Genomic DNA, 26,169 nt, shown 5'->3' with positions numbered 1-26,169 from the left:
CACATTGAGAGTAGTGTTTGTCTGCGGAATAATTGGAGTGCAAGGGTGTGTGCAATTGATATGACTGTATGTAGCGCAGTTCGTCAGCAGGGGGCGTAGCTCAGATGGTAGAGCGCTCGCTTAGCATGCGAGAGGTACTGGGATCGATACCCAGCGCCTCCAGAATTTTTAACACACCAACATGCGCACACTGCCATGCAAGTGGAATAATTCACAGCCAGAAAATGTGTCAAGGCAGATACGAGCGAACGATTAGCAGCCACAATTGGCAAGCGTGCTGTAATGCGCAGGAAGTACCCTCCTCCAACCACTACACTTAATTTAGAAACAGTACTCGTGTTCCCATAAGATTCTCAAACCTATGTCGGAAAGATGAGCCTTGCGCCGAATTCACAAAAATCCCACTGCACATTCCAATTCTTTACGTGCAGTCGGCTGCTACTGGTGTTGCTAGTTGTGACTGCTGATGACAGATGCCGTAGCAATCAATTCATGGAGTGAGTTGTATGTTTTGCGATACTCTGTCTCTGACAAGCAAGCAGAGGTGACATAGGCGCGAATACGGAAAGCTTGCAGCCCCTCGCTGCCTGCAGACACCGAGCAGCCACACTAGGTGGGCGGCCTAAGCCGTAGGCGAAATGTGCTCACTCGCTTGGGCGCGACGTCAAGCTCTAAATAAGACTGTCACTAGCGTGAGCGTCGTGTAAAGTCGGAAAAGTCGTCTGCATGGGTGAGTGCCATGTTTGGGGAGCGTTTCGTAGTTTGCGCAGTGCAATGGAGACGCGGAAACTTGTTGTGGCCCAGTCTTTTGCAGTTGGACGACAAGAGTGGTACACAGTAGTAAAGTGCGAGGCAGTGAGTTGGCATGAACAGTCGAGTGCACAATGGGGCTTCAGATGTGCTTGTTACCTCAGGTGCTGTGTGATTGTCGACATGGAGTGAAAACAGAGCAACTTGTGACTGGCCCTTCAATTTAAGACGTTAAAAACGGACGGAATTTGCAGTCGTAATACCAGAGCATCGAAACTACTTGGAAGTCTTGTGTATATGAACGCGTCCGCGCCTTTGTACTCTGTTCCCTTCAGCCCTGCAAACCAACCAACCATCGTGTCCGTGCACATAAGAGTAGTAAAGAATGGAGAACAGCGCAGCTTGGTTGTGCTTGGGGGCGTAGCTCAGTTGGTAGAGCGTTCGCTTTGCATGTGAAAGGTCCCGGGTTCAAGCCCCGGCGCCTCCATGTTTTGTGGTCAGTGCGTGGTAAGTGTCGGTCGCGGCGAGCCTAAAGGCACGCAAGCTGTTGTAAAGCCAGCGTCACAGACTCGTATACTGACGTAAGGAGAGCAAGACGTAAATGTGAGGACCGGCTGTTGTCGAGGTGTCATCGAGTGCAAATCTGCCTTGGGTAAAACGGCCTAACCTCAGTGAAGTCTAGAGAGTGAACAACACTTTCGTCTACCTCAGAGCGTTGGCCGAACGCTATTTTCGACGTCGTGCGTGCCACTTTGATTTTGGCCAACTACGATTCGATACAGAATGCAGGAAACCTGAAAGACACCCTCACAGACACATTGAGAGTAGTGTTTGTCTGCGGAATAATTGGAGTGCAAGGGTGTGTGCAATTGATATGACTGTATGTAGCGCAGTTCGTCAGCAGGGGGCGTAGCTCAGATGGTAGAGCGCTCGCTTAGCATGCGAGAGGTACTGGGATCGATACCCAGCGCCTCCAGAATTTTTAACACACCAACATGCGCACACTGCCATGCAAGTGGAATAATTCACAGCCAGAAAATGTGTCAAGGCAGATACGAGCGAACGATTAGCAGCCACAATTGGCAAGCGTGCTGTAATGCGCAGGAAGTACCCTCCTCCAACCACTACACTTAATTTAGAAACAGTACTCGTGTTCCCATAAGATTCTCAAACCTATGTCGGAAAGATGAGCCTTGCGCCGAATTCACAAAAATCCCACTGCACATTCCAATTCTTTACGTGCAGTCGGCTGCTACTGGTGTTGCTAGTTGTGACTGCTGATGACAGATGCCGTAGCAATCAATTCATGGAGTGAGTTGTATGTTTTGCGATACTCTGTCTCTGACAAGCAAGCAGAGGTGACATAGGCGCGAATACGGAAAGCTTGCAGCCCCTCGCTGCCTGCAGACACCGAGCAGCCACACTAGGTGGGCGGCCTAAGCCGTAGGCGAAATGTGCTCACTCGCTTGGGCGCGACGACAAGCTCTAAATAAGGCTGTCACTAGCGTGAGCGTTGCGTGAGCGTCGTGTAAAGTCGGAAAAGTCGTCTGCATGGGTGAGTGCCATGTTTGGGGAGCGTTTCGTAGTTTGCGCAGTGCAATGGAGACGCGGAAACTTGTTGTGGCCCAGTCTTTTGCAGTTGGACGACAAGAGTGGTACACAGTAGTAAAGTGCGAGGCAGTGAGTTGGCATGAACAGTCGAGTGCACAATGGGGCTTCAGATGTGCTTGTTACCTCAGGTGCTGTGTGATTGTCGACATGGAGTGAAAACAGAGCAACTTGTGACTGGCCCTTCAATTTAAGACGTTAAAAACGGACGGAATTTGCAGTCGTAATACCAGAGCATCGAAACTACTTGGAAGTCTTGTGTATATGAACGCGTCCGCGCCTTTGTACTCTGTTCCCTTCAGCCCTGCAAACCAACCAACCATCGTGTCCGTGCACATAAGAGTAGTAAAGAATGGAGAACAGCGCAGCTTGGTTGTGCTTGGGGGCGTAGCTCAGTTGGTAGAGCGTTCGCTTTGCATGTGAAAGGTCCCGGGTTCAAGCCCCGGCGCCTCCATGTTTTGTGGTCAGTGCGTGGTAAGTGTCGGTCGCGGCGAGCCTAAAGGCACGCAAGCTGTTGCAAAGCCAGCGTCACAGACTCGTATACTGACGTAAGGAGAGCAAGACGTAAATGTGAGGACCGGCTGTTGTCGAGGTGTCATCGAGTGTAAATCTGCCTTGGGTAAAACGGCCTAACCTCAGTGAAGTCTAGAGAGTGAACAACACTTTCGTCTACCTCAGAGCGTTGGCCGAACGCTATTTTCGACGTCGTGCGTGCCACTTTGATTTTGGCCAACTACGATTCGATACAGAATGCAGGAAACCTGAAAGACACCCTCACAGACACATTGAGAGTAGTGTTTGTCTGCGGAATAATTGGAGTGCAAGGGTGTGTGCAATTGATATGACTGTATGTAGCGCAGTTCGTCAGCAGGGGGCGTAGCTCAGATGGTAGAGCGCTCGCTTAGCATGCGAGAGGTACTGGGATCGATACCCAGCGCCTCCAGAATTTTACTGGGATCGATACCCAGCGCCTCCAGAATTTTTAACACACCAACATGCGCACACTGCCATGCAAGTGGAATAATTCACAGCCAGAAAATGTGTCAAGGCAGATACGAGCGAACGATTAGCAGCCACAATTGGCAAGCGTGCTGTAATGCGCAGGAAGTACCCTCCTCCCACCACTACACTTAATTTAGAAACAGTACACGTGTTCCCATAGGATTCTCAAACCTATGTCGGAAAGATCAGCCTTGCGCCGAATTCACAAAAATCCCACTGCACATTCCAATTCTTTACGTGCAGTCGGCTGCTACTGGTGTTGCTAGTTGTGACTGCTGATGACAGATGCCGTAGCAATCAATTCATGGAGTGAGTTGTATGTTTTGCGATACTCTGTCTCTGACAAGCAAGCAGAGGTGACATAGGCGCGAATACGGGAAGCTTGCAGCCCCTCGCTGCCTGCAGACACCGAGCAGCCACACTAGGTGGGCGGCCTAAGCCGTAGGCGAAATGTGCTCACTCGCTTGGGCGCGAAGTCAAGCTCTAAATAAGGCTGTCACTGGCGTGAGCGTTGCGTGAGCGTCGTGTAAAGTCGGAAAAGTCGTCTGCATGGGTGAGTGCCATGTTTGGGGAGCGTTTCGTAGTTTGCGCAGTGCAATGGAGACGAAGAAACTTGTTGTGGCCCAGTCTTTTGCAGTTGGACGACAAGAGTGGTACACAGTAGTAAAGTGCGAGGCAGTGAGTTGGCATGAACAGTCGAGTGCACAATGGGGCTTCAGATGTGCTTGTTACCTCAGGTGCTGTGTGATTGTCGACATGGCTTGAAAACAGAGCAGCTTGTGACTGCCCCTTCAATTTAAGACGTTAAAAACGGACGGAATTTGCAGTCGTAATACCAGAGCATCGAAACTACTTGGAACTCTTGTGTATATGAACGCGTCCGCGCCTTTGTACTCTGTTCCCTTCAGCCCTGCAAACCAACCAACCATCGTGTCCGTGCACATAAGAGTAGTAAAGAATGGAGAACAGCGCAGCTTGGTTGTGCTTGGGGGCGTAGCTCAGTTGGTAGAGCGTTCGCTTTGCATGTGAAAGGTCCCGGGTTCAAGCCCCGGCGCCTCCATGTTTTGTGGTCAGTGCGTGGTAAGTGTTGGTCGCGGCGAGCCTAAAGGCACGCAAGATGTTGCAAAGCCAGCGTCACAGACTAGTATACTGACGTAAGGAGAGCAAGACGTAAATGTGAGGACCGGCTGTTGTCGAGGTGTCATCGAGTGCAAATCTGCCTTGGGTAAAACGGCCTAACCTCCGTGAAGTCTAGAGAGTGAACAACACTTTCGTCTACCTCAGAGCGTTGGCCGAACGCTATTTTCGACGTCGTGCGTGCCACTTTGATTCTGGCCAACTACGATTCGATACAGAATGCAGGAAACCTGAAAGACACCCTCACAGACACATTGAGAGTAGTGTTTGTCTGCGGAATAATTGGAGTGCAAGGGTCTGTGCAATTGATATGGCTGTATGTAGCGCAGTTGGTCAGCAGGGGGCGTAGCTCAGATGGTAGAGCGCTCGCTTAGCATGCGAGAGGTACTGGGATCGATACCCAGCGCCTCCAGAATTTTTAACACACCAACATGCGCACACTGCCATGCAAGTGGAATAATTCACAGCCAGAAAATGTGTCAAGGCAGATACGAGCGAACGATTAGCAGCCACAATTGGCAAGCGTGCTGTAATGCGCAGGAAGTACCCTCCTCCCACCACTACACTTAATTTAGAAACAGTACACGTGTTCCCATAGGATTCTCAAACCTATGTCGGAAAGATCAGCCTTGCGCCGAATTCACAAAAATCCCACTGCACATTCCAATTCTTTACGTGCAGTCGGCTGCTACTGGTGTTGCTAGTTGTGACTGCTGATGACAGATGCCGTAGCAATCAATTCATGGAGTGAGTTGTATGTTTTGCGATACTCTGTCTCTGACAAGCAAGCAGAGGTGACATAGGCGCGAATACGGGAAGCTTGCAGCCCCTCGCTGCCTGCAGACACCGAGCAGCCACACTAGGTGGGCGGCCTAAGCCGTAGGCGAAATGTGCTCACTCGCTTGGGCGCGAAGTCAAGCTCTAAATAAGGCTGTCACTGGCGTGAGCGTTGCGTGAGCGTCGTGTAAAGTCGGAAAAGTCGTCTGCATGGGTGAGTGCCATGTTTGGGGAGCGTTTCGTAGTTTGCGCAGTGCAATGGAGACGCGGAAACTTGTTGTGGCCCAGTCTTTTGCAGTTGGACGACAAGAGTGGTACACAGTAGTAAAGTGCGAGGCAGTGAGTTGGCATGAACAGTCGAGTGCACAATGGGGCTTCAGATGTGCTTGTTACCTCAGGTGCTGTGTGATTGTCGACATGGCTTGAAAACAGAGCAGCTTGTGACTGCCCCTTCAATTTAAGACGTTAAAAACGGACGGAATTTGCAGTCGTAATACCAGAGCATCGAAACTACTTGGAACTCTTGTGTATATGAACGCGTCCGCGCCTTTGTACTCTGTTCCCTTCAGCCCTGCAAACCAACCAACCATCGTGTCCGTGCACATAAGAGTAGTAAAGAATGGAGAACAGCGCAGCTTGGTTGTGCTTGGGGGCGTAGCTCAGTTGGTAGAGCGTTCGCTTTGCATGTGAAAGGTCCCGGGTTCAAGCCCCGGCGCCTCCATGTTTTGTGGTCAGTGCGTGGTAAGTGTTGGTCGCGGCGAGCCTAAAGGCACGCAAGATGTTGCAAAGCCAGCGTCACAGACTAGTATACTGACGTAAGGAGAGCAAGACGTAAATGTGAGGACCGGCTGTTGTCGAGGTGTCATCGAGTGCAAATCTGCCTTGGGTAAAACGGCCTAACCTCAGTGAAGTCTAGAGAGTGAACAACACTTTCGTCTACGTCAGAGCGTTGGCCGAACGCTATTTTCGACGTCGTGCGTGCCACTTTGATTCTGGCCAACTACGATTCGATACAGAATGCAGGAAACCTGAAAGACACCCTCACAGACACATTGAGAGTAGTGTTTGTCTGCGGAATAATTGGAGTGCAAGGGTCTGTGCAATTGATATGGCTGTATGTAGCGCAGTTGGTCAGCAGGGGGCGTAGCTCAGATGGTAGAGCGCTCGCTTAGCATGCGAGAGGTACTGGGATCGATACCCAGCGCCTCCAGAATTTTTAACACACCAACATGCGCACACTGCCATGCAAGTGGAATAATTCACAGCCAGAAAATGTGTCAAGGCAGATACGAGCGAACGATTAGCAGCCACAATTGGCAAGCGTGCTGTAATGCGCAGGAAGTACCCTCCTCCCACCACTACACTTAATTTAGAAACAGTACACGTGTTCCCATAGGATTCTCAAACCTATGTCGGAAAGATCAGCCTTGCGCCGAATTCACAAAAATCCCACTGCACATTCCAATTCTTTACGTGCAGTCGGCTGCTACTGGTGTTGCTAGTTGTGACTGCTGATGACAGATGCCGTAGCAATCAATTCATGGAGTGAGTTGTATGTTTTGCGATACTCTGTCTCTGACAAGCAAGCAGAGGTGACATAGGCGCGAATACGGGAAGCTTGCAGCCCCTCGCTGCCTGCAGACACCGAGCAGCCACACTAGGTGGGCGGCCTAAGCCGTAGGCGAAATGTGCTCACTCGCTTGGGCGCGAAGTCAAGCTCTAAATAAGGCTGTCACTGGCGTGAGCGTTGCGTGAGCGTCGTGTAAAGTCGGAAAAGTCGTCTGCATGGGTGAGTGCCATGTTTGGGGAGCGTTTCGTAGTTTGCGCAGTGCAATGGAGACGAAGAAACTTGTTGTGGCCCAGTCTTTTGCAGTTGGACGACAAGAGTGGTACACAGTAGTAAAGTGCGAGGCAGTGAGTTGGCATGAACAGTCGAGTGCACAATGGGGCTTCAGATGTGCTTGTTACCTCAGGTGCTGTGTGATTGTCGACATGGCTTGAAAACAGAGCAGCTTGTGACTGCCCCTTCAATTTAAGACGTTAAAAACGGACGGAATTTGCAGTCGTAATACCAGAGCATCGAAACTACTTGGAACTCTTGTGTATATGAACGCGTCCGCGCCTTTGTACTCTGTTCCCTTCAGCCCTGCAAACCAACCAACCATCGTGTCCGTGCACATAAGAGTAGTAAAGAATGGAGAACAGCGCAGCTTGGTTGTGCTTGGGGGCGTAGCTCAGTTGGTAGAGCGTTCGCTTTGCATGTGAAAGGTCCCGGGTTCAAGCCCCGGCGCCTCCATGTTTTGTGGTCAGTGCGTGGTAAGTGTTGGTCGCGGCGAGCCTAAAGGCACGCAAGATGTTGCAAAGCCAGCGTCACAGACTAGTATACTGACGTAAGGAGAGCAAGACGTAAATGTGAGGACCGGCTGTTGTCGAGGTGTCATCGAGTGCAAATCTGCCTTGGGTAAAACGGCCTAACCTCAGTGAAGTCTAGAGAGTGAACAACACTTTCGTCTACCTCAGAGCGTTGGCCGAACGCTATTTTCGACGTCGTGCGTGCCACTTTGATTCTGGCCAACTACGATTCGATACAGAATGCAGGAAACCTGAAAGACACCCTCACAGACACATTGAGAGTAGTGTTTGTCTGCGGAATAATTGGAGTGCAAGGGTCTGTGCAATTGATATGGCTGTATGTAGCGCAGTTGGTCAGCAGGGGGCGTAGCTCAGATGGTAGAGCGCTCGCTTAGCATGCGAGAGGTACTGGGATCGATACCCAGCGCCTCCAGAATTTTTAACACACCAACATGCGCACACTGCCATGCAAGTGGAATAATTCACAGCCAGAAAATGTGTCAAGGCAGATACGAGCGAACGATTTGCAGCCACAATTGGCAAGCGTGCTGTAATGCGCAGGAAGTACCCTCCTCCCACCACTACACTTAATTTAGAAACAGTACACGTGTTCCCATAGGATTCTCAAACCTATGTCGGAAAGATCAGCCTTGCGCCGAATTCACAAAAATCCCACTGCACATTCCAATTCTTTACGTGCAGTCGGCTGCTACTGGTGTTGCTAGTTGTGACTGCTGATGACAGATGCCGTAGCAATCAATTCATGGAGTGAGTTGTATGTTTTGCGATACTCTGTCTCTGACAAGCAAGCAGAGGTGACATAGGCGCGAATACGGGAAGCTTGCAGCCCCTCGCTGCCTGCAGACACCGAGCAGCCACACTAGGTGGGCGGCCTAAGCCGTAGGCGAAATGTGCTCACTCGCTTGGGCGCGAAGTCAAGCTCTAAATAAGGCTGTCACTGGCGTGAGCGTTGCGTGAGCGTCGTGTAAAGTCGGAAAAGTCGTCTGCATGGGTGAGTGCCATGTTTGGGGAGCGTTTCGTAGTTTGCGCAGTGCAATGGAGACGCGGAAACTTGTTGTGGCCCAGTCTTTTGCAGTTGGACGACAAGAGTGGTACACAGTAGTAAAGTGCGAGGCAGTGAGTTGGCATGAACAGTCGAGTGCACAATGGGGCTTCAGATGTGCTTGTTACCTCAGGTGCTGTGTGATTGTCGACATGGCTTGAAAACAGAGCAGCTTGTGACTGCCCCTTCAATTTAAGACGTTAAAAACGGACGGAATTTGCAGTCGTAATACCAGAGCATCGAAACTACTTGGAACTCTTGTGTATATGAACGCGTCCGCGCCTTTGTACTCTGTTCCCTTCAGCCCTGCAAACGAACCAACCATCGTGTCCGTGCACATAAGAGTAGTAAAGAATGGAGAACAGCGCAGCTTGGTTGTGCTTGGGGGCGTAGCTCAGTTGGTAGAGCGTTCGCTTTGCATGTGAAAGGTCCCGGGTTCAAGCCCCGGCGCCTCCATGTTTTGTGGTCAGTGCGTGGTAAGTGTTGGTCGCGGCGAGCCTAAAGGCACGCAAGATGTTGCAAAGCCAGCGTCACAGACTAGTATACTGACGTAAGGAGAGCAAGACGTAAATGTGAGGACCGGCTGTTGTCGAGGTGTCATCGAGTGCAAATCTGCCTTGGGTAAAACGGCCTAACCTCAGTGAAGTCTAGAGAGTGAACAACACTTTCGTCTACCTCAGAGCGTTGGCCGAACGCTATTTTCGACGTCGTGCGTGCCACTTTGATTCTGGCCAACTACGATTCGATACAGAATGCAGGAAACCTGAAAGACACCCTCACAGACACATTGAGAGTAGTGTTTGTCTGCGGAATAATTGGAGTGCAAGGGTCTGTGCAATTGATATGGCTGTATGTAGCGCAGTTGGTCAGCAGGGGGCGTAGCTCAGATGGTAGAGCGCTCGCTTAGCATGCGAGAGGTACTGGGATCGATACCCAGCGCCTCCAGAATTTTTAACACACCAACATGCGCACACTGCCATGCAAGTGGAATAATTCACAGCCAGAAAATGTGTCAAGGCAGATACGAGCGAACGATTTGCAGCCACAATTGGCAAGCGTGCTGTAATGCGCAGGAAGTACCCTCCTCCCACCACTACACTTAATTTAGAAACAGTACACGTGTTCCCATAGGATTCTCAAACCTATGTCGGAAAGATCAGCCTTGCGCCGAATTCACAAAAATCCCACTGCACATTCCAATTCTTTACGTGCAGTCGGCTGCTACTGGTGTTGCTAGTTGTGACTGCTGATGACAGATGCCGTAGCAATCAATTCATGGAGTGAGTTGTATGTTTTGCGATACTCTGTCTCTGACAAGCAAGCAGAGGTGACATAGGCGCGAATACGGGAAGCTTGCAGCCCCTCGCTGCCTGCAGACACCGAGCAGCCACACTAGGTGGGCGGCCTAAGCCGTAGGCGAAATGTGCTCACTCGCTTGGGCGCGAAGTCAAGCTCTAAATAAGGCTGTCACTGGCGTGAGCGTTGCGTGAGCGTCGTGTAAAGTCGGAAAAGTCGTCTGCATGGGTGAGTGCCATGTTTGGGGAGCGTTTCGTAGTTTGCGCAGTGCAATGGAGACGCGGAAACTTGTTGTGGCCCAGTCTTTTGCAGTTGGACGACAAGAGTGGTACACAGTAGTAAAGTGCGAGGCAGTGAGTTGGCATGAACAGTCGAGTGCACAATGGGGCTTCAGATGTGCTTGTTACCTCAGGTGCTGTGTGATTGTCGACATGGCTTGAAAACAGAGCAGCTTGTGACTGCCCCTTCAATTTAAGACGTTAAAAACGGACGGAATTTGCAGTCGTAATACCAGAGCATCGAAACTACTTGGAACTCTTGTGTATATGAACGCGTCCGCGCCTTTGTACTCTGTTCCCTTCAGCCCTGCAAACCAACCAACCATCGCGTCCGTGCACATAAGAGTAGTAAAGAATGGAGAAGAGCGCAGCATGGTTGTGCTTGGCGGCGTAGCTCAGTTGGTAGAGCGTTCGCTTTGCATGTGAACGGTCCCGGGTTGAAGCCCCGGCGCCTCCATGTTTTGTGGTCAGTGCGTGGTAAGTGTTGGTCGCGGCGAGCCTAAAGGCACGCAAGATGTTGCAAAGCCAGCGTCACAGACTAGTATACTGACGTAAGGAGAGCAAGACGTAAATGTGAGGACCGGCTGTTGTCGAGGTGTCATCGAGTGCAAATCTGCCTTGGGTAAAACGGCCTAACCTCAGTGAAGTCTAGAGAGTGAACAACACTTTCGTCTACCTCAGAGCGTTGGCCGAACGCTATTTTCGACGTCGTGCGTGGCACTTTGATTCTGGCCAACTACGATTCGATACAGAATGCAGGAAACCTGAAAGACACCCTCACAGACACATTGAGAGTAGTGTTTGTCTGCGGAATAATTGGAGTGCAAGGGTCTGTGCAATTGATATGGCTGTATGTAGCGCAGTTGGTCAGCAGGGGGCGTAGCTCAGATGGTAGAGCGCTCGCTTAGCATGCGAGAGGTACTGGGATCGATACCCAGCGCCTCCAGAATTTTTAACACACCAACATGCGCACACTGCCATGCAAGTGGAATAATTCACAGCCAGAAAATGTGTCAAGGCAGATACGAGCGAACGATTTGCAGCCACAATTGGCAAGCGTGCTGTAATGCGCAGGAAGTACCCTCCTCCCACCACTACACTTAATTTAGAAACAGTACACGTGTTCCCATAGGATTCTCAAACCTATGTCGGAAAGATCAGCCTTGCGCCGAATTCACAAAAATCCCACTGCACATTCCAATTCTTTACGTGCAGTCGGCTGCTACTGGTGTTGCTAGTTGTGACTGCTGATGACAGATGCCGTAGCAATCAATTCATGGAGTGAGTTGTATGTTTTGCGATACTCTGTCTCTGACAAGCAAGCAGAGGTGACATAGGCGCGAATACGGGAAGCTTGCAGCCCCTCGCTGCCTGCAGACACCGAGCAGCCACACTAGGTGGGCGGCCTAAGCCGTAGGCGAAATGTGCTCACTCGCTTGGGCGCGAAGTCAAGCTCTAAATAAGGCTGTCACTGGCGTGAGCGTTGCGTGAGCGTCGTGTAAAGTCGGAAAAGTCGTCTGCATGGGTGAGTGCCATGTTTGGGGAGCGTTTCGTAGTTTGCGCAGTGCAATGGAGACGCGGAAACTTGTTGTGGCCCAGTCTTTTGCAGTTGGACGACAAGAGTGGTACACAGTAGTAAAGTGCGAGGCAGTGAGTTGGCATGAACAGTCGAGTGCACAATGGGGCTTCAGATGTGCTTGTTACCTCAGGTGCTGTGTGATTGTCGACATGGCTTGAAAACAGAGCAGCTTGTGACTGCCCCTTCAATTTAAGACGTTAAAAACGGACGGAATTTGCAGTCGTAATACCAGAGCATCGAAACTACTTGGAACTCTTGTGTATATGAACGCGTCCGCGCCTTTGTACTCTGTTCCCTTCAGCCCTGCAAACCAACCAACCATCGCGTCCGTGCACATAAGAGTAGTAAAGAATGGAGAAGAGCGCAGCATGGTTGTGCTTGGCGGCGTAGCTCAGTTGGTAGAGCGTTCGCTTTGCATGTGAACGGTCCCGGGTTGAAGCCCCGGCGCCTCCATGTTTTGTGGTCAGTGCGTGGTAAGTGTTGGTCGCGGCGAGCCTAAAGGCACGCAAGATGTTGCAAAGCCAGCGTCACAGACTCGTATACTGACGTAAGGAGAGCAAGACGTAAATGTGAGGACCGGCTGTTGTCGAGGTGTCATCGAGTGCAAATCTGCCTTAGGTAAAACGGCCTAACCTCAGTGAAGTCTAGAGAGTGAACAACACTTTCGTCTACCTCAGAGCGTTGGCCGAACGCTATTTTCGACGTCGTGCGTGCCACTTTGATTTTGGCCAACTACGATTCGATACAGAATGCAGGAAACCTGAAAGACACCCTCACAGACACATTGAGAGTAGTGTTTGTCTGCGGAATAATTGGAGTGCAAGGGTCTGTGCAATTGATATGGCTGTATGTAGCGCAGTTGGTCAGCAGGGGCCGTAGCTCAGATGGTAGAGCGCTCGCTTAGCATGCGAGAGGTACTGGGATCGATACCCAGCGCCTCCAGAATTTTTAACACACCAACATGCGCACACTGCCATGCAAGTGGAATAATTCACAGCCAGAAAATGTGTCAAGGCAGATACGAGCGAACGATTAGCAGCCACAATTGGCAAGCGTGCTGTAATGCGCAGGAAGTACCCTCCTCCCACCACTACACTTAATTTAGAAACAGTACACGTGTTCCCATAGGATTCTCAAACCTATGTCGGAAAGATCAGCCTTGCGCCGAATTCACAAAAATCCCACTGCACATTCCAATTCTTTACGTGCAGTCGGCTGCTACTGGTGTTGCTAGTTGTGACTGCTGATGACAGATGCCGTAGCAATCAATTCATGGAGTGAGTTGTATGTTTTGCGATACTCTGTCTCTGACAAGCAAGCAGAGGTGACATAGGCGCGAATACGGGAAGCTTGCAGCCCCTCGCTGCCTGCAGACACCGAGCAGCCACACTAGGTGGGCGGCCTAAGCCGTAGGCGAAATGTGCTCACTCGCTTGGGCGCGACGTCAAGCTCTAAATAAGGGTGTCACTAGCGTGAGCGTTGCGTGAGCGTCGTGTAAAGTCGGAAAAGACGTCTGCATGGGTGAGTGCCATGTTTGGGGAGCGTTTCGTAGTTTGCGCAGTGCAATGGAGACGCGGAAACTTGTTGTGGCCCAGTCTTTTGCAGTTGGACGACAAGAGTGGTACACAGTAGTAAAGTGCGAGGCAGTGAGTTGGCATGAACAGTCGAGTGCACAATGGGGCTTCAGATGTGTTTGTTACCTCAGGTGCTGTGTGATTGTCGACATGGCTTGAAAACAGAGCAGCTTGTGACTGCCCCTTCAATTTAAGACGTTAAAAACGGACGGAATTTGCAGTCGTAATACCAGAGCATCGAAACTACTTGGAACTCTTGTGTATATGAACGCGTCCGCGCCTTTGTACTCTGTTCCCTTCAGCCCTGCAAACCAACCAACCATCGTGTCCGTGCACATAAGAGTAGTAAAGAATGGAGAACAGCGCAGCTTGGTTGTGCTTGGGGGCGTAGCTCAGTTGGTAGAGCGTTCGCTTTGCATGTGAAAGGTCCCGGGTTCAAGCCCCGGCGCCTCCATGTTTTGTGGTCAGTGCGTGGTAAGTGTTGGTCGCGGCGAGCCTAAAGGCACGCAAGATGTTGCAAAGCCAGCGTCACAGACTAGTATACTGACGTAAGGAGAGCAAGACGTAAATGTGAGGACCGGCTGTTGTCGAGGTGTCATCGAGTGCAAATCTGCCTTGGGTAAAACGGCCTAACCTCAGTGAAGTCTAGAGAGTGAACAACACTTTCGTCTACCTCAGAGCGTTGGCCGAACGCTATTTTCGACGTTGTGCGTGCCACTTTGATTCTGGCCAACTACGATTCGATACAGAATGCAGGAAACCTGAAAGACACCCTCACAGACACATTGAGAGTAGTGTTTGTCTGCGGAATAATTGGAGTGCAAGGGTCTGTGCAATTGATATGGCTGTATGTAGCGCAGTTGGTCAGCAGGGGGCGTAGCTCAGATGGTAGAGCGCTCGCTTAGCATGCGAGAGGTACTGGGATCGATACCCAGCGCCTCCAGAATTTTTAACACACCAACATGCGCACACTGCCATGCAAGTGGAATAATTCACAGCCAGAAAATGTGTCAAGGCAGATACGAGCGAACGATTTGCAGCCACAATTGGCAAGCGTGCTGTAATGCGCAGGAAGTACCCTCCTCCCACCACTACACTTAATTTAGAAACAGTACACGTGTTCCCATAGGATTCTCAAACCTATGTCGGAAAGATCAGCCTTGCGCCGAATTCACAAAAATCCCACTGCACATTCCAATTCTTTACGTGCAGTCGGCTGCTACTGGTGTTGCTAGTTGTGACTGCTGATGACAGATGCCGTAGCAATCAATTCATGGAGTGAGTTGTATGTTTTGCGATACTCTGTCTCTGACAAGCAAGCAGAGGTGACATAGGCGCGAATACGGGAAGCTTGCAGCCCCTCGCTGCCTGCAGACACCGAGCAGCCACACTAGGTGGGCGGCCTAAGCCGTAGGCGAAATGTGCTCACTCGCTTGGGCGCGAAGTCAAGCTCTAAATAAGGCTGTCACTGGCGTGAGCGTTGCGTGAGCGTCGTGTAAAGTCGGAAAAGTCGTCTGCATGGGTGAGTGCCATGTTTGGGGAGCGTTTCGTAGTTTGCGCAGTGCAATGGAGACGCGGAAACTTGTTGTGGCCCAGTCTTTTGCAGTTGGACGACAAGAGTGGTACACAGTAGTAAAGTGCGAGGCAGTGAGTTGGCATGAACAGTCGAGTGCACAATGGGGCTTCAGATGTGCTTGTTACCTCAGGTGCTGTGTGATTGTCGACATGGCTTGAAAACAGAGCAGCTTGTGACTGCCCCTTCAATTTAAGACGTTAAAAACGGACGGAATTTGCAGTCGTAATACCAGAGCATCGAAACTACTTGGAACTCTTGTGTATATGAACGCGTCCGCGCCTTTGTACTCTGTTCCCTTCAGCCCTGCAAACCAACCAACCATCGTGTCCGTGCACATAAGAGTAGTAAAGAATGGAGAACAGCGCAGCTTGGTTGTGCTTGGGGGCGTAGCTCAGTTGGTAGAGCGTTCGCTTTGCATGTGAAAGGTCCCGGGTTCAAGCCCCGGCGCCTCCATGTTTTGTGGTCAGTGCGTGGTAAGTGTTGGTCGCGGCGAGCCTAAAGGCACGCAAGATGTTGCAAAGCCAGCGTCACAGACTAGTATACTGACGTAAGGAGAGCAAGACGTAAATGTGAGGACCGGCTGTTGTCGAGGTGTCATCGAGTGCAAATCTGCCTTGGGTAAAACGGCCTAACCTCAGTGAAGTCTAGAGAGTGAACAACACTTTCGTCTACCTCAGAGCGTTGGCCGAACGCTATTTTCGACGTCGTGCGTGCCACTTTGATTCTGGCCAACTACGATTCGATACAGAATGCAGGAAACCTGAAAGACACCCTCACAGACACATTGAGAGTAGTGTTTGTCTGCGGAATAATTGGAGTGCAAGGGTCTGTGCAATTGATATGGCTGTATGTAGCGCAGTTGGTCAGCAGGGGGCGTAGCTCAGATGGTGGAGCGCTCGCTTAGCATGCGAGAGGTACTGGGATCGATACCCAGCGCCTCCAGAATTTTTAACACACCAACATGCGCACACTGCCATGCAAGTGGAATAATTCACAGCCAGAAAATGTGTCAAGGCAGATACGAGCGAACGATTAGCAGCCACAATTGGCAAGCGTGCTGTAATGCGCAGGAAGTACCCTCCTCCCACCACTACACTTAATTTAGAAACAGTACACGTGTTCCCATAGGATTCTCAAACCTATGTCGGAAAGATCAGCCTTGCGCCGAATTCACAAAAATCCCACTGCACATTCCAATTCTTTACGTGCAGTCGGCTGCTACTGGTGTTGCTAGTTGTGACTGCTGATGACAGATGCCGTAGCAATCAATTCATGGAGTGAGTTGTATGTTTTGCGATACTCTGTCTCTGACAAGCAAGCAGAGGTGACATAGGCGCGAATACGGGAAGCTTGCAGCCCCTCGCTGCCTGCAGACACCGAGCAGCCACACTAGGTGGGCGGCCTAAGCCGTAGGCGAAATGTGCTCACTCGCTTGGGCGCGAAGTCAAGCTCTAAATAAGGCTGTCACTGGCGTGAGCGTTGCGTGAGCGTCGTGTAAAGTCGGAAAAGTCGTCTGCATGGGTGAGTGCCATGTTTGGGGAGCGTTTCGTAGTTTGCGCAGTGCAATGGAGACGCGGAAACTTGTTGTGGCCCAGTCTTTTGCAGTTGGACGACAAGAGTGGTACACAGTAGTAAAGTGCGAGGCAGTGAGTTGGCATGAACAGTCGAGTGCACAATGGGGCTTCAGATGTGCTTGTTACCTCAGGTGCTGTGTGATTGTCGACATGGCTTGAAAACAGAGCAGCTTGTGACTGCCCCTTCAATTTAAGACGTTAAAAACGGACGGAATTTGCAGTCGTAATACCAGAGCATCGAAACTACTTGGAACTCTTGTGTATATGAACGCGTCCGCGCCTTTGTACTCTGTTCCCTTCAGCCCTGCAAACCAACCAACCATCGCGTCCGTGCACATAAGAGTAGTAAAGAATGGAGAAGAGCGCAGCATGGTTGTGCTTGGCGGCGTAGCTCAGTTGGTAGAGCGTTCGCTTTGCATGTGAACGGTCCCGGGTTGAAGCCCCGGCGCCTCCATGTTTTGTGGTCAGTGCGTGGTAAGTGTTGGTCGCGGCGAGCCTAAAGGCACGCAAGATGTTGCAAAGCCAGCGTCACAGACTAGTATACTGACGTAAGGAGAGCAAGACGTAAATGTGAGGACCGGCTGTTGTCGAGGTGTCATCGAGTGCAAATCTGCCTTGGGTAAAACGGCCTAACCTCAGTGAAGTCTAGAGAGTGAACAACACTTTCGTCTACCTCAGAGCGTTGGCCGAACGCTATTTTCGACGTCGTGCGTGGCACTTTGATTCTGGCCAACTACGATTCGATACAGAATGCAGGAAACCTGAAAGACACCCTCACAGACACATTGAGAGTAGTGTTTGTCTGCGGAATAATTGGAGTGCAAGGGTCTGTGCAATTGATATGGCTGTATGTAGCGCAGTTGGTCAGCAGGGGGCGTAGCTCAGATGGTAGAGCGCTCGCTTAGCATGCGAGAGGTACTGGGATCGATACCCAGCGCCTCCAGAATTTTTAACACACCAACATGCGCACACTGCCATGCAAGTGGAATAATTCACAGCCAGAAAATGTGTCAAGGCAGATACGAGCGAACGATTTGCAGCCACAATTGGCAAGCGTGCTGTAATGCGCAGGAAGTACCCTCCTCCCACCACTACACTTAATTTAGAAACAGTACACGTGTTCCCATAGGATTCTCAAACCTATGTCGGAAAGATCAGCCTTGCGCCGAATTCACAAAAATCCCACTGCACATTCCAATTCTTTACGTGCAGTCGGCTGCTACTGGTGTTGCTAGTTGTGACTGCTGATGACAGATGCCGTAGCAATCAATTCATGGAGTGAGTTGTATGTTTTGCGATACTCTGTCTCTGACAAGCAAGCAGAGGTGACATAGGCGCGAATACGGGAAGCTTGCAGCCCCTCGCTGCCTGCAGACACCGAGCAGCCACACTAGGTGGGCGGCCTAAGCCGTAGGCGAAATGTGCTCACTCGCTTGGGCGCGAAGTCAAGCTCTAAATAAGGCTGTCACTGGCGTGAGCGTTGCGTGAGCGTCGTGTAAAGTCGGAAAAGTCGTCTGCATGGGTGAGTGCCATGTTTGGGGAGCGTTTCGTAGTTTGCGCAGTGCAATGGAGACGCGGAAACTTGTTGTGGCCCAGTCTTTTGCAGTTGGACGACAAGAGTGGTACACAGTAGTAAAGTGCGAGGCAGTGAGTTGGCATGAACAGTCGAGTGCACAATGGGGCTTCAGATGTGCTTGTTACCTCAGGTGCTGTGTGATTGTCGACATGGCTTGAAAACAGAGCAGCTTGTGACTGCCCCTTCAATTTAAGACGTTAAAAACGGACGGAATTTGCAGTCGTAATACCAGAGCATCGAAACTACTTGGAACTCTTGTGTATATGAACGCGTCCGCGCCTTTGTACTCTGTTCCCTTCAGCCCTGCAAACCAACCAACCATCGCGTCCGTGCACATAAGAGTAGTAAAGAATGGAGAAGAGCGCAGCATGGTTGTGCTTGGCGGCGTAGCTCAGTTGGTAGAGCGTTCGCTTTGCATGTGAACGGTCCCGGGTTGAAGCCCCGGCGCCTCCATGTTTTGTGGTCAGTGCGTGGTAAGTGTTGGTCGCGGCGAGCCTAAAGGCACGCAAGATGTTGCAAAGCCAGCGTCACAGACTCGTATACTGACGTAAGGAGAGCAAGACGTAAATGTGAGGACCGGCTGTTGTCGAGGTGTCATCGAGTGCAAATCTGCCTTAGGTAAAACGGCCTAACCTCAGTGAAGTCTAGAGAGTGAACAACACTTTCGTCTACCTCAGAGCGTTGGCCGAACGCTATTTTCGACGTCGTGCGTGCCACTTTGATTTTGGCCAACTACGATTCGATACAGAATGCAGGAAACCTGAAAGACACCCTCACAGACACATTGAGAGTAGTGTTTGTCTGCGGAATAATTGGAGTGCAAGGGTCTGTGCAATTGATATGGCTGTATGTAGCGCAGTTGGTCAGCAGGGGCCGTAGCTCAGATGGTAGAGCGCTCGCTTAGCATGCGAGAGGTACTGGGATCGATACCCAGCGCCTCCAGAATTTTTAACACACCAACATGCGCACACTGCCATGCAAGTGGAATAATTCACAGCCAGAAAATGTGTCAAGGCAGATACGAGCGAACGATTAGCAGCCACAATTGGCAAGCGTGCTGTAATGCGCAGGAAGTACCCTCCTCCCACCACTACACTTAATTTAGAAACAGTACACGTGTTCCCATAGGATTCTCAAACCTATGTCGGAAAGATCAGCCTTGCGCCGAATTCACAAAAATCCCACTGCACATTCCAATTCTTTACGTGCAGTCGGCTGCTACTGGTGTTGCTAGTTGTGACTGCTGATGACAGATGCCGTAGCAATCAATTCATGGAGTGAGTTGTATGTTTTGCGATACTCTGTCTCTGACAAGCAAGCAGAGGTGACATAGGCGCGAATACGGGAAGCTTGCAGCCCCTCGCTGCCTGCAGACACCGAGCAGCCACACTAGGTGGGCGGCCTAAGCCGTAGGCGAAATGTGCTCACTCGCTTGGGCGCGACGTCAAGCTCTAAATAAGGGTGTCACTAGCGTGAGCGTTGCGTGAGCGTCGTGTAAAGTCGGAAAAGACGTCTGCATGGGTGAGTGCCATGTTTGGGGAGCGTTTCGTAGTTTGCGCAGTGCAATGGAGACGCGGAAACTTGTTGTGGCCCAGTCTTTTGCAGTTGGACGACAAGAGTGGTACACAGTAGTAAAGTGCGAGGCAGTGAGTTGGCATGAACAGTCGAGTGCACAATGGGGCTTCAGATGTGTTTGTTACCTCAGGTGCTGTGTGATTGTCGACATGGCTTGAAAACAGAGCAGCTTGTGACTGCCCCTTCAATTTAAGACGTTAAAAACGGACGGAATTTGCAGTCGTAATACCAGAGCATCGAAACTACTTGGAACTCTTGTGTATATGAACGCGTCCGCGCCTTTGTACTCTGTTCCCTTCAGCCCTGCAAACCAACCAACCATCGTGTCCGTGCACATAAGAGTAGTAAAGAATGGAGAACAGCGCAGCTTGGTTGTGCTTGGGGGCGTAGCTCAGTTGGTAGAGCGTTCGCTTTGCATGTGAAAGGTCCCGGGTTCAAGCCCCGGCGCCTCCATGTTTTGTGGTCAGTGCGTGGTAAGTGTTGGTCGCGGCGAGCCTAAAGGCACGCAAGATGTTGCAAAGCCAGCGTCACAGACTAGTATACTGACGTAAGGAGAGCAAGACGTAAATGTGAGGACCGGCTGTTGTCGAGGTGTCATCGAGTGCAAATCTGCCTTGGGTAAAACGGCCTAACCTCAGTGAAGTCTAGAGAGTGAACAACACTTTCGTCTACCTCAGAGCGTTGGCCGAACGCTATTTTCGACGTTGTGCGTGCCACTTTGATTCTGGCCAACTACGATTCGATACAGAATGCAGGAAACCTGAAAGACACCCTCACAGACACATTGAGAGTAGTGTTTGTCTGCGGAATAATTGGAGTGCAAGGGTCTGTGCAATTGATATGGCTGTATGTAGCGCAGTTGGTCAGCAGGGGGCGTAGCTCAGATGGTAGAGCGCTCGCTTAGCATGCGAGAGGTACTGGGATCGATACCCAGCGCCTCCAGAATTTTTAACACACCAACATGCGCACACTGCCATGCAAGTGGAATAATTCACAGCCAGAAAATGTGTCAAGGCAGATACGAGCGAACGATTTGCAGCCACAATTGGCAAGCGTGCTGTAATGCGCAGGAAGTACCCTCCTCCCACCACTACACTTAATTTAGAAACAGTACACGTGTTCCCATAGGATTCTCAAACCTATGTCGGAAAGATCAGCCTTGCGCCGAATTCACAAAAATCCCACTGCACATTCCAATTCTTTACGTGCAGTCGGCTGCTACTGGTGTTGCTAGTTGTGACTGCTGATGACAGATGCCGTAGCAATCAATTCATGGAGTGAGTTGTATGTTTTGCGATACTCTGTCTCTGACAAGCAAGCAGAGGTGACATAGGCGCGAATACGGGAAGCTTGCAGCCCCTCGCTGCCTGCAGACACCGAGCAGCCACACTAGGTGGGCGGCCTAAGCCGTAGGCGAAATGTGCTCACTCGCTTGGGCGCGAAGTCAAGCTCTAAATAAGGCTGTCACTGGCGTGAGCGTTGCGTGAGCGTCGTGTAAAGTCGGAAAAGTCGTCTGCATGGGTGAGTGCCATGTTTGGGGAGCGTTTCGTAGTTTGCGCAGTGCAATGGAGACGCGGAAACTTGTTGTGGCCCAGTCTTTTGCAGTTGGACGACAAGAGTGGTACACAGTAGTAAAGTGCGAGGCAGTGAGTTGGCATGAACAGTCGAGTGCACAATGGGGCTTCAGATGTGCTTGTTACCTCAGGTGCTGTGTGATTGTCGACATGGCTTGAAAACAGAGCAGCTTGTGACTGCCCCTTCAATTTAAGACGTTAAAAACGGACGGAATTTGCAGTCGTAATACCAGAGCATCGAAACTACTTGGAACTCTTGTGTATATGAACGCGTCCGCGCCTTTGTACTCTGTTCCCTTCAGCCCTGCAAACCAACCAACCATCGCGTCCGTGCACATAAGAGTAGTAAAGAATGGAGAAGAGCGCAGCATGGTTGTGCTTGGCGGCGTAGCTCAGTTGGTAGAGCGTTCGCTTTGCATGTGAACGGTCCCGGGTTGAAGCCCCGGCGCCTCCATGTTTTGTGGTCAGTGCGTGGTAAGTGTTGGTCGCGGCGAGCCTAAAGGCACGCAAGATGTTGCAAAGCCAGCGTCACAGACTCGTATACTGACGTAAGGAGAGCATGACGTAAATGTGAGGACCGGCTGTTGTCGAGGTGTCATCGAGTGCAAATCTGCCTTAGGTAAAACGGCCTAACCTCAGTGAAGTCTAGAGAGTGAACAACACTTTCGTCTACCTCAGAGCGTTGGCCGAACGCTATTTTCGACGTCGTGCGTGCCACTTTGATTTTGGCCAACTACGATTCGATACAGAATGCAGGAAACCTGAAAGACACCCTCACAGACACATTGAGAGTAGTGTTTGTCTGCGGAATAATTGGAGTGCAAGGGTCTGTGCAATTGATATGGCTGTATGTAGCGCAGTTGGTCAGCAGGGGCCGTAGCTCAGATGGTAGAGCGCTCGCTTAGCATGCGAGAGGTACTGGGATCGATACCCAGCGCCTCCAGAATTTTTAACACACCAACATGCGCACACTGCCATGCAAGTGGAATAATTCACAGCCAGAAAATGTGTCAAGGCAGATACGAGCGAACGATTAGCAGCCACAATTGGCAAGCGTGCTGTAATGCGCAGGAAGTACCCTCCTCCCACCACTACACTTAATTTAGAAACAGTACACGTGTTCCCATAGGATTCTCAAACCTATGTCGGAAAGATCAGCCTTGCGCCGAATTCACAAAAATCCCACTGCACATTCCAATTCTTTACGTGCAGTCGGCTGCTACTGGTGTTGCTAGTTGTGACTGCTGATGACAGATGCCGTAGCAATCAATTCATGGAGTGAGTTGTATGTTTTGCGATACTCTGTCTCTGACAAGCAAGCAGAGGTGACATAGGCGCGAATACGGGAAGCTTGCAGCCCCTCGCTGCCTGCAGACACCGAGCAGCCACACTAGGTGGGCGGCCTAAGCCGTAGGCGAAATGTGCTCACTCGCTTGGGCGCGACGTCAAGCTCTAAATAAGGGTGTCACTAGCGTGAGCGTTGCGTGAGCGTCGTGTAAAGTCGGAAAAGACGTCTGCATGGGTGAGTGCCATGTTTGGGGAGCGTTTCGTAGTTTGCGCAGTGCAATGGAGACGCGGAAACTTGTTGTGGCCCAGTCTTTTGCAGTTGGACGACAAGAGTGGTACACAGTAGTAAAGTGCGAGGCAGTGAGTTGGCATGAACAGTCGAGTGCACAATGGGGCTTCAGATGTGCTTGTTACCTCAGGTGCTGTGTGATTGTCGACATGGCTTGAAAACAGAGCAGCTTGTGACTGCCCCTTCAATTTAAGACGTTAAAAACGGACGGAATTTGCAGTCGTAATACCAGAGCATCGAAACTACTTGGAACTCTTGTGTATATGAACGCGTCCGCGCCTTTGTACTCTGTTCCCTTCAGCCCTGCAAACCAACCAACCATCGTGTCCGTGCACATAAGAGTAGTAAAGAATGGAGAACAGCGCAGCTTGGTTGTGCTTGGGGGCGTAGCTCAGTTGGTAGAGCGTTCGCTTTGCATGTGAAAGGTCCCGGGTTCAAGCCCCGGCGCCTCCATGTTTTGTGGTCAGTGCGTGGTAAGTGTTGGTCGCGGCGAGCCTAAAGGCACGCAAGATGTTGCAAAGCCAGCGTCACAGACTAGTATACTGACGTAAGGAGAGCAAGACGTAAATGTGAGGACCGGCTGTTGTCGAGGTGTCATCGAGTGCAAATCTGCCTTGGGTAAAACGGCCTAACCTCAGTGAAGTCTAGAGAGTGAACAACACTTTCGTCTACCTCAGAGCGTTGGCCGAACGCTATTTTCGACGTCGTGCGTGCCACTTTGATTCTGGCCAACTACGATTCGATACAGAATGCAGGAAACCTGAAAGACACCCTCACAGACACATTGAGAGTAGTGTTTGTCTGCGGAATAATTGGAGTGCAAGGGTCTGTGCAATTGATATGGCTGTATGTAGCGCAGTTGGTCAGCAGGGGGCGTAGCTCAGATGGTAGAGCGCTCGCTTAGCATGCGAGAGGTACTGGGATCGATACCCAGCGCCTCCAGAATTTTTAACACACCAACATGCGCACACTGCCATGCAAGTGGAATAATTCACAGCCAGAAAATGTGTCAAGGCAGATACGAGCGAACGATTAGCAGCCACAATTGGCAAGCGTGCTGTAATGCGCAGGAAGTACCCTCCTCCCACCACTACACTTAATTTAGAAACAGTACACGTGTTCCCATAGGATTCTCAAACCTATGTCGGAAAGATCAGCCTTGCGCCGAATTCACAAAAATCCCACTGCACATTCCAATTCTTTACGTGCAGTCGGCTGCTACTGGTGTTGCTAGTTGTGACTGCTGATGACAGATGCCGTAGCAATCAATTCATGGAGTGAGTTGTATGTTTTGCGATACTCTGTCTCTGACAAGCAAGCAGAGGTGACATAGGCGCGAATACGGGAAGCTTGCAGCCCCTCGCTGCCTGCAGACACCGAGCAGCCACACTAGGTGGGCGGCCTAAGCCGTAGGCGAAATGTGCTCACTCGCTTGGGCGCGAAGTCAAGCTCTAAATAAGGCTGTCACTGGCGTGAACGTTGCGTGAGCGTCGTGTAAAGTCGGAAAAGTCGTCTGCATGGGTGAGTGCCATGTTTGGGGAGCGTTTCGTAGTTTGCGCAGTGCAATGGAGACGCGGAAACTTGTTGTGGCCCAGTCTTTTGCAGTTGGACGACAAGAGTGGTACACAGTAGTAAAGTGCGAGGCAGTGAGTTGGCATGAACAGTCGAGTGCACAATGGGGCTTCAGATGTGCTTATTACCTCAGGTGCTGTGTGATTGTCGACATGGCTTGAAAACAGAGCAGCTTGTGACTGCCCCTTCAATTTAAGACGTTAAAAACGGACGGAATTTGCAGTCGTAATACCAGAGCATCGAAACTACTTGGAACTCTTGTGTATATGAACGCGTCCGCGCCTTTGTACTCTGTTCCCTTCAGCCCTGCAAACCAACCAACCATCGCGTCCGTGCACATAAGAGTAGTAAAGAATGGAGAAGAGCGCAGCATGGTTGTGCTTGGCGGCGTAGCTCAGTTGGTAGAGCGTTCGCTTTGCATGTGAACGGTCCCGGGTTGAAGCCCCGGCGCCTCCATGTTTTGTGGTCAGTGCGTGGTAAGTGTTGGTCGCGGCGAGCCTAAAGGCACGCAAGATGTTGCAAAGCCAGCGTCACAGACTCGTATACTGACGTAAGGAGAGCAAGACGTAAATGTGAGGACCGGCTGTTGTCGAGGTGTCATCGAGTGCAAATCTGCCTTAGGTAAAACGGCCTAACCTCAGTGAAGTCTAGAGAGTGAACAACACTTTCGTCTACCTCAGAGCGTTGGCCGAACGCTATTTTCGACGTCGTGCGTGCCACTTTGATTTTGGCCAACTACGATTCGATACAGAATGCAGGAAACCTGAAAGACACCCTCACAGACACATTGAGAGTAGTGTTTGTCTGCGGAATAATTGGAGTGCAAGGGTCTGTGCAATTGATATGGCTGTATGTAGCGCAGTTGGTCAGCAGGGGCCGTAGCTCAGATGGTAGAGCGCTCGCTTAGCATGCGAGAGGTACTGGGATCGATACCCAGCGCCTCCAGAATTTTTAACACACCAACATGCGCACACTGCCATGCAAGTGGAATAATTCACAGCCAGAAAATGTGTCAAGGCAGATACGAGCGAACGATTAGCAGCCACAATTGGCAAGCGTGCTGTAATGCGCAGGAAGTACCCTCCTCCCACCACTACACTTAATTTAGAAACAGTACACGTGTTCCCATAGGATTCTCAAACCTATGTCGGAAAGATCAGCCTTGCGCCGAATTCACAAAAATCCCACTGCACATTCCAATTCTTTACGTGCAGTCGGCTGCTACTGGTGTTGCTAGTTGTGACTGCTGATGACAGATGCCGTAGCAATCAATTCATGGAGTGAGTTGTATGTTTTGCGATACTCTGTCTCTGACAAGCAAGCAGAGGTGACATAGGCGCGAATACGGGAAGCTTGCAGCCCCTCGCTGCCTGCAGACACCGAGCAGCCACACTAGGTGGGCGGCCTAAGCCGTAGGCGAAATGTGCTCACTCGCTTGGGCGCGAAGTCAAGCTCTAAATAAGGCTGTCACTGGCGTGAGCGTTGCGTGAGCGTCGTGTAAAGTCGGAAAAGTCGTCTGCATGGGTGAGTGCCATGTTTGGGGAGCGTTTCGTAGTTTGCGCAGTGCAATGGAGACGCGGAAACTTGTTGTGGCCCAGTCTTTTGCAGTTGGACGACAAGAGTGGTACACAGTAGTAAAGTGCGAGGCAGTGAGTTGGCATGAACAGTCGAGTGCACAATGGGGCTTCAGATGTGCTTGTTACCTCAGGTGCTGTGTGATTGTCGACATG

At 50.9% G+C, this 26,169-nt stretch overlaps 33 non-coding genes across 33 annotated transcripts; all 33 read left to right on the top strand.

Annotated features, from left to right (window-relative positions):
• Positions 1-89: 89 nt before the first annotated feature.
• Positions 90-162, top strand: Trnaa-agc (transfer RNA alanine (anticodon AGC)). Its single transcript has one exon. It is a non-coding gene; the product is annotated as a tRNA-Ala (tRNA).
• Positions 163-1,164: 1,002 nt separating this feature from the next.
• On the top strand, positions 1,165-1,237 carry Trnaa-ugc (transfer RNA alanine (anticodon UGC)). The gene has a single exon. It is a non-coding gene; the product is annotated as a tRNA-Ala (tRNA).
• Positions 1,238-1,653: 416 nt separating this feature from the next.
• On the top strand, positions 1,654-1,726 carry Trnaa-agc (transfer RNA alanine (anticodon AGC)). Its single transcript has one exon. It is a non-coding gene; the product is annotated as a tRNA-Ala (tRNA).
• A 1,013-nt stretch (positions 1,727-2,739) lies between these two features.
• On the top strand, positions 2,740-2,812 carry Trnaa-ugc (transfer RNA alanine (anticodon UGC)). Its single transcript has one exon. It is a non-coding gene; the product is annotated as a tRNA-Ala (tRNA).
• Positions 2,813-3,228: 416 nt separating this feature from the next.
• Trnaa-agc (transfer RNA alanine (anticodon AGC)) lies at positions 3,229-3,301 on the top strand. The gene has a single exon. It is a non-coding gene; the product is annotated as a tRNA-Ala (tRNA).
• A 1,046-nt stretch (positions 3,302-4,347) lies between these two features.
• On the top strand, positions 4,348-4,420 carry Trnaa-ugc (transfer RNA alanine (anticodon UGC)). Its single transcript has one exon. It is a non-coding gene; the product is annotated as a tRNA-Ala (tRNA).
• Positions 4,421-4,836: 416 nt separating this feature from the next.
• On the top strand, positions 4,837-4,909 carry Trnaa-agc (transfer RNA alanine (anticodon AGC)). Its single transcript has one exon. It is a non-coding gene; the product is annotated as a tRNA-Ala (tRNA).
• Positions 4,910-5,922: 1,013 nt separating this feature from the next.
• Positions 5,923-5,995, top strand: Trnaa-ugc (transfer RNA alanine (anticodon UGC)). The gene has a single exon. It is a non-coding gene; the product is annotated as a tRNA-Ala (tRNA).
• Positions 5,996-6,411: 416 nt separating this feature from the next.
• Trnaa-agc (transfer RNA alanine (anticodon AGC)) lies at positions 6,412-6,484 on the top strand. The gene has a single exon. It is a non-coding gene; the product is annotated as a tRNA-Ala (tRNA).
• Positions 6,485-7,497: 1,013 nt separating this feature from the next.
• Positions 7,498-7,570, top strand: Trnaa-ugc (transfer RNA alanine (anticodon UGC)). Its single transcript has one exon. It is a non-coding gene; the product is annotated as a tRNA-Ala (tRNA).
• Positions 7,571-7,986: 416 nt separating this feature from the next.
• On the top strand, positions 7,987-8,059 carry Trnaa-agc (transfer RNA alanine (anticodon AGC)). The gene has a single exon. It is a non-coding gene; the product is annotated as a tRNA-Ala (tRNA).
• Positions 8,060-9,072: 1,013 nt separating this feature from the next.
• Positions 9,073-9,145, top strand: Trnaa-ugc (transfer RNA alanine (anticodon UGC)). The gene has a single exon. It is a non-coding gene; the product is annotated as a tRNA-Ala (tRNA).
• Positions 9,146-9,561: 416 nt separating this feature from the next.
• On the top strand, positions 9,562-9,634 carry Trnaa-agc (transfer RNA alanine (anticodon AGC)). The gene has a single exon. It is a non-coding gene; the product is annotated as a tRNA-Ala (tRNA).
• A 1,013-nt stretch (positions 9,635-10,647) lies between these two features.
• Positions 10,648-10,720, top strand: Trnaa-ugc (transfer RNA alanine (anticodon UGC)). The gene has a single exon. It is a non-coding gene; the product is annotated as a tRNA-Ala (tRNA).
• Positions 10,721-11,136: 416 nt separating this feature from the next.
• Positions 11,137-11,209, top strand: Trnaa-agc (transfer RNA alanine (anticodon AGC)). The gene has a single exon. It is a non-coding gene; the product is annotated as a tRNA-Ala (tRNA).
• Positions 11,210-12,222: 1,013 nt separating this feature from the next.
• Trnaa-ugc (transfer RNA alanine (anticodon UGC)) lies at positions 12,223-12,295 on the top strand. The gene has a single exon. It is a non-coding gene; the product is annotated as a tRNA-Ala (tRNA).
• A 416-nt stretch (positions 12,296-12,711) lies between these two features.
• Trnaa-agc (transfer RNA alanine (anticodon AGC)) lies at positions 12,712-12,784 on the top strand. Its single transcript has one exon. It is a non-coding gene; the product is annotated as a tRNA-Ala (tRNA).
• Positions 12,785-13,797: 1,013 nt separating this feature from the next.
• On the top strand, positions 13,798-13,870 carry Trnaa-ugc (transfer RNA alanine (anticodon UGC)). Its single transcript has one exon. It is a non-coding gene; the product is annotated as a tRNA-Ala (tRNA).
• Positions 13,871-14,286: 416 nt separating this feature from the next.
• On the top strand, positions 14,287-14,359 carry Trnaa-agc (transfer RNA alanine (anticodon AGC)). Its single transcript has one exon. It is a non-coding gene; the product is annotated as a tRNA-Ala (tRNA).
• A 1,013-nt stretch (positions 14,360-15,372) lies between these two features.
• On the top strand, positions 15,373-15,445 carry Trnaa-ugc (transfer RNA alanine (anticodon UGC)). Its single transcript has one exon. It is a non-coding gene; the product is annotated as a tRNA-Ala (tRNA).
• Positions 15,446-15,861: 416 nt separating this feature from the next.
• Trnaa-agc (transfer RNA alanine (anticodon AGC)) lies at positions 15,862-15,934 on the top strand. The gene has a single exon. It is a non-coding gene; the product is annotated as a tRNA-Ala (tRNA).
• A 1,013-nt stretch (positions 15,935-16,947) lies between these two features.
• Positions 16,948-17,020, top strand: Trnaa-ugc (transfer RNA alanine (anticodon UGC)). The gene has a single exon. It is a non-coding gene; the product is annotated as a tRNA-Ala (tRNA).
• Positions 17,021-17,436: 416 nt separating this feature from the next.
• On the top strand, positions 17,437-17,509 carry Trnaa-agc (transfer RNA alanine (anticodon AGC)). The gene has a single exon. It is a non-coding gene; the product is annotated as a tRNA-Ala (tRNA).
• Positions 17,510-18,522: 1,013 nt separating this feature from the next.
• On the top strand, positions 18,523-18,595 carry Trnaa-ugc (transfer RNA alanine (anticodon UGC)). The gene has a single exon. It is a non-coding gene; the product is annotated as a tRNA-Ala (tRNA).
• A 416-nt stretch (positions 18,596-19,011) lies between these two features.
• On the top strand, positions 19,012-19,084 carry Trnaa-agc (transfer RNA alanine (anticodon AGC)). Its single transcript has one exon. It is a non-coding gene; the product is annotated as a tRNA-Ala (tRNA).
• Positions 19,085-20,097: 1,013 nt separating this feature from the next.
• Positions 20,098-20,170, top strand: Trnaa-ugc (transfer RNA alanine (anticodon UGC)). The gene has a single exon. It is a non-coding gene; the product is annotated as a tRNA-Ala (tRNA).
• Positions 20,171-20,586: 416 nt separating this feature from the next.
• On the top strand, positions 20,587-20,659 carry Trnaa-agc (transfer RNA alanine (anticodon AGC)). The gene has a single exon. It is a non-coding gene; the product is annotated as a tRNA-Ala (tRNA).
• A 1,013-nt stretch (positions 20,660-21,672) lies between these two features.
• On the top strand, positions 21,673-21,745 carry Trnaa-ugc (transfer RNA alanine (anticodon UGC)). Its single transcript has one exon. It is a non-coding gene; the product is annotated as a tRNA-Ala (tRNA).
• Positions 21,746-22,161: 416 nt separating this feature from the next.
• On the top strand, positions 22,162-22,234 carry Trnaa-agc (transfer RNA alanine (anticodon AGC)). Its single transcript has one exon. It is a non-coding gene; the product is annotated as a tRNA-Ala (tRNA).
• Positions 22,235-23,247: 1,013 nt separating this feature from the next.
• On the top strand, positions 23,248-23,320 carry Trnaa-ugc (transfer RNA alanine (anticodon UGC)). The gene has a single exon. It is a non-coding gene; the product is annotated as a tRNA-Ala (tRNA).
• Positions 23,321-23,736: 416 nt separating this feature from the next.
• Trnaa-agc (transfer RNA alanine (anticodon AGC)) lies at positions 23,737-23,809 on the top strand. The gene has a single exon. It is a non-coding gene; the product is annotated as a tRNA-Ala (tRNA).
• A 1,013-nt stretch (positions 23,810-24,822) lies between these two features.
• Positions 24,823-24,895, top strand: Trnaa-ugc (transfer RNA alanine (anticodon UGC)). Its single transcript has one exon. It is a non-coding gene; the product is annotated as a tRNA-Ala (tRNA).
• A 416-nt stretch (positions 24,896-25,311) lies between these two features.
• Trnaa-agc (transfer RNA alanine (anticodon AGC)) lies at positions 25,312-25,384 on the top strand. The gene has a single exon. It is a non-coding gene; the product is annotated as a tRNA-Ala (tRNA).
• Positions 25,385-26,169: the final 785 nt, after the last annotated feature.

This window comes from Schistocerca serialis, chromosome 10, assembly GCF_023864345.2.
Source record: "Schistocerca serialis cubense isolate TAMUIC-IGC-003099 chromosome 10, iqSchSeri2.2, whole genome shotgun sequence".
Classification (NCBI taxonomy): Eukaryota; Metazoa; Arthropoda; class Insecta; order Orthoptera; family Acrididae; genus Schistocerca; species Schistocerca serialis.
Note: the sequence above shows the minus strand (reverse complement) of the source record. Positions and strands in the feature narration are given on the sequence as shown.